The following is a 10211-nucleotide window of genomic DNA, read 5'->3' on the forward strand; positions in this document are numbered from 1 at the left end:
CGTACTGATATCACTTCATCGCTACAGATTTTAATGAACGTCAGCAATTAATTTCTGTTTTATAATCTGCTGAAGTTTCTGGACATCTGTTTACTTTCAAGTATGGGCTTGTTGGAATAAAACCTAGGCAAAACTTTTCATTGTGTCACTGATGGATGACCTAAAAATAATAAATTCGCGGCATTCTCTCAAGATAGAGCAATCATTTCCTGTTGCCTGGCAATATCCCCAGCACTGAATACAGAACTGGGAATTTATTTTATGATGCTGTGCAGAAAAATTTGTTTACAGTTTTCCACTGTGATTCCCCCAAGAGGAAGAACCCATGGCTCATACAGAGAGAGCAAATGTTAATGACACCTTGGCACATTTATGACCAAGTTTCTGTTCCTCTTTCTGTATTTCCATAAATATTTACTGAAAGACAGCCTTGTGTTTTCTCAAACTTATCCCACTTATTTTCAGTGGGAATTACTTTGAACTTATTTGAAATAGAATTTGAAATTGTTGTAATATAATTTGAATTTTAGTTTGTTTTTAAATACTCCCTTTTAACAATCCTGTCTTCACGTGCCATGCAAAAGTATTTTGCCTTCTCTTCAAGGAGGACTAAGGATTTTTCTAATGTTTGCCTAGATGACATTTTGTTACCCATATAGTATACATGATTTGGGAACTTCTTACACCCACCATGCACTATGCTTGATAGAAGAAAGCAAAGACCCAGTTCCGTAGTAGGTTTCAGGCAAGTAACCTGCTGCATACCCCTGAACATCAATAGTTTTTGCCATGACTTGTAGGACGGTGGTATTTTTGTGACTGAATTCAGCCTCCAATAACATAAAAGGTAAGTTGAATCTCTGCCTACTTGAAATACATTGATAAGAGACAGACAACCAGGAAGCCTTCTTGGACTTCTTGGGTTAATTTTTTCCTATGACCTGGGATACACCCAGCGTATGCCCTCATTCTGCATTTTTTGGGAATACATTAACGCTGGAAATAGGCTTATATGAACTGACTTTTATAAGAAAGTCACAAAATAAATCATTCAGAGTCATTCTGATGACAGCCACAGTGGGCATATTACACATTTAGAAAGCAAATACGTGCTAAAATCAACAGTTTCGAATAGTTTGAGTTTCTTCTTGTTGTTGGTATTGCATCATTTGTTCAGCCCCTCTGATAACAGTAAACCCCCAAATTTCCTTTTATGGTAAAATCTATCGGAGCAGATCCTGCTGTTGGTGCTGATCAAAATTGTGTTTAGCTGGTGATGAGCTCAGCTGAGCAAGTGAGATTTTGTTCTTGTTTTTCTTTTGTTTACATGGTAACTGTCTCTTTCCTTTTCCCATACAAATAAAAGTCATGCAGCATAGCTGAGATGTGCTGCCTTATTTATTTATTTATTTATTTATTTATTTTGCCAGAAGTTGCTAATAATTGAATCACTTGAACACTGAAGTTTGGAGGCAAGACTTTTCAACAGAAAAAACTGTAAATATCCTACAGGATAAACCTTGTGGCATGTCAAGACCATCCCTGCCATACCTACCTCCTAAAAATAATGAATTCTTTCTCTCCTATGGGAAAGATGACCCGGTTGTCCAAATCATCACAACCTTCTGTCTGAGTCACAGATTTTTTTGCACCATCTCAGTGGTTTTAAACATAACCTCAGCTGAAGCTTCTTTTCACAGGACAGGAAAACAATTGAGACATCAGATTGATCCTATATCAACCAAATGCTTTTTGAGGAGAACAGATTTTGAATGGATGCTCGAGCATGCAAAAACAAAATACGTTTCATTTGTTTTCATAGCAGCTAATTGCATAATGTGATTTAGTTTGAATGCAGAGAGCTGGAAAGAATAAACAAGTTAATAAGGTGCAATGGGACTTGCCTTTATGGTGTGCAAGTAAAGACTTGTTAAGGACAGAGGCTGAAACTAAACTGATAGATAAAAGCTTCTACAGGGTGTTTACAAAATCCAGCCCAAGAATCCAAGGTGCAGGGAGCCATTCCCCTACCCACTGACTGCACACAATTGCCAGAGACTAATGCAAGCCATCATTTCTATTTCTTTTATTTTTTTTCCCCTTTGTCACTTCTGGTCCTTCCTTGTCACAATTGCTTTCTGTATAAATTGTAATCCTTACAGAGTGTAATCATGGTTGAAAAATGTTCCAACAGACTGATACAGTTCCATCTTTTTAATTTAAATATCAACACTGCCGAATCAAGTAGAATTGCCCTTGTGATGGATGTCACTGTATGTGTATACACACATACGTACATATGCATGTACCTGTGTGAATGTCTTTATATATACATGTACTTGCACATATATTGCTGTGTGCATATAAACAGATATGTATATACAAATAAATGTATATAGTGGCAAAGATGACAAGGAAAAAAATAAAAACATTCATCTGTATTTACTACATTCACTATATTTACTATTCAGACTGATAGGAATGTAAAGGGGAAGGATGGAAGAGGATCTAATAGTAAATGAGATTAAAATAAACCCTTCTGCTTGGATAATCATTAGTGCTGTTTGTAGGTATGCAGAAAAGAATTTTGTAAGTGGACATTGAGTTGTGTTCATAACCATTACCCTTTTGGGAAAACAGTCCTCCCACATTTATTTTTAGACAACTCTAGATTGAAAAGCAGCCTATTTTGTTGGGGACTAAGTTGTTGCATAACGTTGGCTCACGACTCTTCAAAATTCAGATGTTTGCTTTTAAAAAAGAAGATAGACTTTCCATTTTTGTACTTGGCACATCAAAAAAAAAGAAAGGGGATACCAATATTGCCTTTACCTCCTCTTGATATGTCTCCCTTGGAAGATGTTTCAGCATCTTCTTAAAGGCAGAAATGTTCCGACTATTCCTCCTTCTTCTGCCCCAAGGACCTGAGAATTACACAGAGCCTGCTATTCTTGGTCTACATCACCATTGGGTCAAACAAAACTCCAGGCAATCTGCTGAGTTTTAGACTGCTTTCTGACACTCACTGCAGCTTATCAGAATGCAAAACTACTCCAGCCATGATATTTTTAACATGGGAATGATTCTTTAGTTGTGGACCATACGATAAAAGCTTTTTTTACTGAGCCCTGGTTATCATAAAGATGTACTTGTCACAGTGAGGGTATTTTCCTGTCCGCACAGCATGAGGTTTCCACCTTGCTGGTAAGGATATGTACCACATCCTGGGAGAGGCATCCGATTCCAGCAGTGACATCAGGGTGATTTTCTCAAGCAGTTGATTAAGGGTCTGCCCATCTGCTGCTGTTTATAAGCCCTTGGGACTTGTCGCATGAACATTTCCAGTGCCCAAAGTTGTGTTAGGAATTCTTGTCCCTCTTGCTTCTGGAAGAACAAGGTCTAGCAAAAACGGATCTTTTGCAAACAGGGAATCACATTGCTCTCCAATGTTTTTCCTCTTTGTTGCTTGATCAGAATCAGAGGCATACAGGCAAAGCAAGTATTTACTGTTGCCATTAGCCTAGCTTTTGCCCTCTTAAATCCTTTGCATCTAAGGCATAGACATTTTGTGGGCCACTATAGAGCCTTTTCTGACTTTGCCAGAGGGCCCTGGTCTGTCCATCCCACCAGGTCTCTGAGAAGCAAAGAACATCAAACTAAATGAAAATGTGCTGGATGCAGTCCTACCTCATTCGCCTTCCACCTTTCAAGAAGTGCACGTGCATTTTTTGTGTCTCTCACTAAAGTGATGCACTTGATATCAGCAGTACTGTGTTTCTGAGGAGACCGAGGAGACTGGCACACTGCTGACTTCCAACGGGGATTTGAGGATTTAGGTCTGTTCATGAGCTCTGGCTCTTGAGTAGGACAATATTCAGCACCTTTTTGAGTATGTTAGAAATTAATTACAAAGATGAAGGGTGATATAATATGATGTGAGCTGGTATTTGCACTTGGCATTTTGAATGATAAACCAATATTAATCACGTTATCATCCTTCAGTGGTAGCATTGTCATTATTATATCTGTAAACCGAAAGCCCTATCAGTTTCAGCAGCAAATAACAAAGAAAGTACTCCCTGCCCCAGAGCACTTGCAATCCAAATATCACAAAAGACAGGGTTACGTGCCTCCTTAACGAAAGCCAGATGTTTGATTTCAAGGAGGGAATTAAAATTTATTTTCACGAGGGAATTTTTCTCAAGCAGAAGGTCAGCATGGGAGAAAGCACGCAGGAAGTTTCCCTACTGGCATTTGCGCTAATTAAGGGTGCAGAACAGATTCAGTAAATAACCCACTGTTTTCACAAGCCAATAAACATTTTGAAAAGCATCTCCTTCTGAGCTTTAAATACCAGAGAATAAATGTGATTTATTTATTTTCAGTTAAATAGAGTTAAATATTTTTAGCTGGGGTTTTTGTGGCCTGAAAAGTGGAAGAAAGGAAAAGTCAGGAGAACAATTTTCCTCCTGTTTCACAATGCGTGACCATATCTTTCGCTTCACCTGAGAATGCCAAAAGCTGGTTTGAAGTCTCTTTGTGCTCTGAACATTGAACTTCAGGTCACCTCCTTGCCAGGCATCTCTCCTTTATCTTGACTATGTTTGCAGAGAAGGCGGTCAATTGCTTTTGTCTTTTATGGACTACCAAGCCCGTGATGCAATATTATCTTTTTCCAAGCCAGCATTTTGATTTCTGCTTCCCTTTTCAGCACTAGGGTATAGTAGGGAAACTGCAAATGTTTGTGACAGCAGTTCAGGCTGTGAGGAGGTCAGGATGATTTTCCTCTCAGTACCTGGGGAAACAGACGGTGCTGCCAAAGTGGGGCATGGGCTGCATGGAGGAGAGGGAGTAGGAACAACAACTTTTCCTGGCATCAGAAGTGGAAAGATCAGAGATGAGAAAATACACTGCAAAGGAGCCTGGTTCTTCCCCAGGATAATGGGAAACTCCTGCTGAAGGAAGGAGGCTTCCTTCTGCCCGCACAGAGCCCTGCAAAGTTCCCCCCTTGCCTGACGTCTGGGGCTTAGTATTAGGTTCCCACTCTTCTGTTACTTAATTCACAGGTATTGACGGAATAAACCTCGTTAGCATGCCGGAAAACATGGTGCCAGCTGGAGCTTTGTCACACTGTTTAAGCAAAAGCCTGAACTCAACAGATGCTTTGGATGACAGAAGTCATTTGGTGGGCGAAACCGTGGCAAATGTATACGCGTCAAAATGCAGAGTCAGAGCAGGATGCTAATAGCCTCCTGCTGAGCAATTCAGAGGGATTTTTAGCCCAGCAGTGCCTTCTGGGCAAGATTTGGCTTGGCTCTATCAGGCACCTGGCACAGTGGCTCTTACAGTTCTGTAAGACATAGAATGCTTTTGTGGGGAGGGGATGAGCAAGGGTGCGGAAAAAAAAAACACAGATCCTTTGATTTTAATCACACTGATGATTTAGTATCAATCTCAAAACAGAAGTAGTTTCAAAAACAACAGCTACACTTGACAGAAGGCCAGGATTTTCTTAAAAAAAAAAAAAAAGAGAGAGAGAGAAAAAAAAAGAAAGAAAAGCATTGCATTTTTTCACTGGATACAGTGAGATCTGTGAAACTACTGGGGATTTTTATGTTTGTTTAGATTCCCTCAGAGACACAGGTCTGTAGTCATAGCTTGTCTGGTCATTTTGGCACAAATATTAACTCTCTTATTCTTTTTCTTGCAACCCCAGCTTCTGTTCTGTGTTACTTTTATTTTTATTTTCTTCTGCCTGTTTGAAAAACCTGTCTCCCCTAACTCCTTTATACTTAGTAATTAGGGATGATCACACTTGAAGTAATTAACAAGGGGAGAAAAAAAAAAAAAAGAAATGCTACGCCTTCCCAAAACTACTTACTGTGTTCCTTCTTCTAAACAAATACATTCAAGGGTTTGTACCTTCTAAGCAAGTTAAAATGTGCTGTTTTCTTGCAAACCTGTCTTGATGTCCACACTTAGTATCCATGCAGTAGGTGAGGGTGCCATAATTTGCCCTGTCTGTATACGCAGGTTCCCTTAGTTCAGTGTTTCTGCTTGAAAAGTCTCCTCTTCCTTCATGAGCTTCTCTGTTTTTAATTGAACTGGCTCAGCACCACACAGAAGCAATTTCCCTTTAGGTCCTTCAAAGTGAGATGTTTTCTGTAAGTGTTTAAATCTAATGCATCAATGAAAGATGTTCTACAAATTGTGAAATGTTTTCTAGGGCTTGGATTACAGACTGGTTTGTGCAAACAGTTAGATAAATCTCTCATCAGAAGCACGTGGTTGGTTTTGTGTATACGTCCCTTAGCTGTAAGCAGGATCATGTGCTGATTAAAAAAGGGAAGTGGATGGTATATTTTGGCCATTTTATTTTGTGCTTCAGACCTGCTTAACAGAAGCAGGTTTTGTGTGTGTGTGTGTGTGTAAGAGATGGATTCACGTGGGTATCTGTCAGTGGAGTGCACAGTCCCCTGTCCTTCCCATCTGTATCCCACCTGTGTGTCAGATGGGCTTGGGAGGTTTAAGAAGTGGGAAGTCATCCTTCTTCCAGGAGGAGCAGCAGGTGCTCTCCATGATAGAAAAAAAAGATAGAGGTAGCCACCTCAGCAAAACTGGTGGAGCCTGGCCATGTCCGTGGGCTGGTGGCTGGTCTTTGCATGACATTACTTTCTTGAGTCCCATGGAGCCAGGTCAGCAAAGAACAGAATTGGTGTCACAGCTGTGTTCCCGGCTCCTTGCTGCAGGGGATGGTGTTTCAGCCAGCAGGACAGAGAGGAGAACCTCTGGTTGCATGGTACAGGCCTTACTCTTGGCTGAATGGGGCCTCCAGGCAGACCTGGCCCATGTAATCCATGGAGATGCTGAGCAGAAGAGACCTTCTGACTTTTCTTCCAACTGAACCATCATAGCAAAGTGCAATACCTGCCACCCAGCCTGCTTGCTTTTGAAAATGCCTGTTTTTAGAGCTGTAAACAAGCATGCCATGAAACGTCTTCAGTGGGATGTGCTTCCCTGCAGCACTGCTAAGCCATGTATGAAGTGTGACCAACCCTCACATCTGGTACCAGTCTCGGTGTCGGGAACGGGACCACACGATTAAAGCATGGGAGGAAACAAGAGCTTCTCTGTGCTGAGGTTGCACAATCGGCGCTCAGTCGGAGGAGCAAGGCCCGGCAGAGGTTCAGCATGACCTCCGCCTGACTCATATTTTTTCCTGCTGTTACCAATAAGAGCTTTTTCCTCATGAGTCACTTTAAAACATTTTGTGCATGTTCAGGGAAAAAAAACACAACCCGAAGATTTTCCTGAGGAACAGTCTGTCGGTAAAGCAGAACAAATCACTGAATGCAGTCAGGGGCTGCTCTGTCTGCACAGCTGAGCTAATTAACTCTTAGGGTTTCCAGTGAATGGTTTTCTGCTGTCGTTTGTGAATGTCCTTTTGTTTTTGGTGCATTTGTCACCAAAAAACATCAGTGAAATAAGCAAGTGTTACTATTCCACTTTTTGGATGTGTCCGAAGCTCATGAAAACAAGGACCCCTTCAAAAAGGTTCCAGGTTACTGTCCATCCTCACACAGGCCTGGCATATACTGGCAAAATTGTGTTTTTCCTATTTTTTTTTAAATTTTTATTTTTTTTCAGCTAACATAAGCAAAAACACATCTGTAGTATTGTAGCCTTGGCTTCCACAGGGTCTGAAATGTTGGACTTTCTGCTTCTCCCCATGTCTTCACTGCACTGGCAAGTTTGACCTGTGGCTCATGGCCACACATGAGATTGGTGGCAGGGAGCTGAGGTCTCTCAAATCCCAGACCAGAGTTTTATCTCTGAGGGCTGAGTAGTTCAGATATCTGAGAAGTACAAACCTCTGTCAGGAGCAGACATTAAGGTGTCAATAGTAAATACGGAATTTTAGAAAATGGAATAAATTTGTGTGATGATGATGAGTGATTTATTTTGTTTCGTCTTTAACTGCATAAAGTTTCTTCTGGCTAAGTCATCCTGTTGCCTTCTTCTAACACCTTCTGGCCTTGCTGGCCAACTAGAGCCAGTTTTGACAGCTGACAACTTGAAGGCTATAAAGTTCCTGTACTAATGGCTGATTTTAAGAGGTCAAGTTGAATGATTTAATGGTTCGCAAGCTTTAAGTTCTGTACATTTACAGAAGACATGTTGATTTCTGGAGCACGCTTTTTCAGCAGCTTTCATTGGATTCCCATGGAACCAAAACCCATGCCTGGTTATACTCCCATGGAACCCAAATGCATAGTCCTGCTTCCTGCAGGCAAGCCAGTCAGTCTTGAAACGTCATGACTGTTTTGGGTATCTGGTATAGTGATTACTTCATAGACAAAATAATGCAAAAGCAAAAAGAAATGTTCCAGCAACTGACCTTTCTGTGTCAAACTCCTGGCTTAAAGAAGATCAGGATCTTTAAGTGACTAAGTAAGTCAAAAGTGTATGTCTCTAAAGAAATAAATGCCTAAGGAGCGTGATGACAAAACCTGCCTTCAGCGATGATACTATACAGTTCAGGAGAGTCAAATCCTGTGTGTCCCATCTCTAAACATATACTTTTTTTTTTTTTTTTTTTTTTTTTTTTTTTTTTCATGGATTTTACATGGCTTTTATTGGCATAGTTCTTCTTTGTATAAATTACACACTTCAGATCAATTCAGACATTAGAAACATAACTGCAGGAAGTATAACAGAGCCAAGAGAACAGATCCTGATGACTGGGCCAGGAGGGCTGTGATGAGCTCCTCCCAGAGTGCACTCCAGCACACTACCAGCACCACACAGCCAGGGATTTGATTCCAGTAAGCATTTCCTTCTCTGTTCCTCTCAGTTGACCTTCCTCATCAGCATAGCAAAAGTGAGCAAATTTTCCACTGGGGTCTTAAGTTAACACCTAGTTGAAAGGAACGAGGGAAAAAACACCAAAACTTTATTTGTGAAATACACCAGTAGCTGCTAAAAATATAATTACATGTAACCAGCAATGTGTGCACAAGTGGTTGGTTTTCCAAAATGATTGATAAATCTATCTAGCTTCCCTGCAGGAGACTCTGTATTGAGCTGTGTTGGGTAAACACAACTCATTACAGCAACTACAGTAATACGAGGAGCACATGCTACTTGCAGGGCATCATCTTAAATTTATTGCAGTTGCTTACTGCAGTGCAAGAATATGTCTGGAAGATTTGAAAATGGCTGTACAGGCACAGGATGTGTGCTTATTTGACTGAGTGGTGTCTTCCAACACCTGCATGGCTGAGAAATGAAGTTGTTGAGTGCAGAAATGGTTGTAATGCTGAAGAAACAAAGCAGTTATACTTCAGAACCTCTAAGAATTTGAAAATTACAAGGTCATTGCTGTATATGTCTTTTGTATCCCTTTCTTACCTAGATTAAACACCCACTGACCTTACTTACAGTTTTGTTTGAAAAGGGGTTTCTGCATATCTGTGTAGGAACTGTTTCAATCACTCCTGCAATGAAGTTGCAACTCGCTGTTGGTCACCTCTCCCTGAGTACTGGCCTGCAACAGCTGCCAGCCTTAAGGCTGAGCTGTGGCTATGCAAAGTTGGATCTATGTTTCCTAAAAGTCCTAAAACTGAGCGTGTACCTAAATACTCTAGATCGGAGATGTTAGTCTTTTATTGCAAGTTGGAGGATTATCTTCAGTCATGGAAGTCCTCAGTGCTGAAGACGGTAACATCTGTTTTACAGCTAACTCTGAAAGCAGCAGCTGTTTAAGACATATGGCAGCCTATCCAGCAATTTAGGATTCTAAGTGGGAGACCCCAACACAATCCAGTTCAGATATCAGCCTGGAATTACCCATATTTGAATTTAGCCAGGACATAAGCTTCTTGCAGAAAGTGCCAAGTCATTTCTAAGTACTGCAGATCTTTTTTTTTGTTAGAGCTAGCTGAAAATTTTCAATCATTATTTATTTTTTTTAATGTTATTAGTGGGATTTTCGAGTCAAATGCATTCTTTGCAAAGCCTACAGCCAGGGTCTCCCAGCAGCCTCCCTGTGCTAAGAGGAGAGAAAAACCTGGGACCTGCAGCCCAACCAGACATCCTGGTGTGGGCAGGAGAAAGGGTGCTAAGGTACACATTCTCCTCAGGCATAGCAGCAATATTTCCAAACCAATATATATATATTTGGTTGAAATGTTCTCCTATGCCCATTTTGC

This window comes from Anas acuta, chromosome 1 (genome assembly GCF_963932015.1).
Source record: "Anas acuta chromosome 1, bAnaAcu1.1, whole genome shotgun sequence".
Classification (NCBI taxonomy): domain Eukaryota; kingdom Metazoa; phylum Chordata; class Aves; order Anseriformes; family Anatidae; genus Anas; species Anas acuta.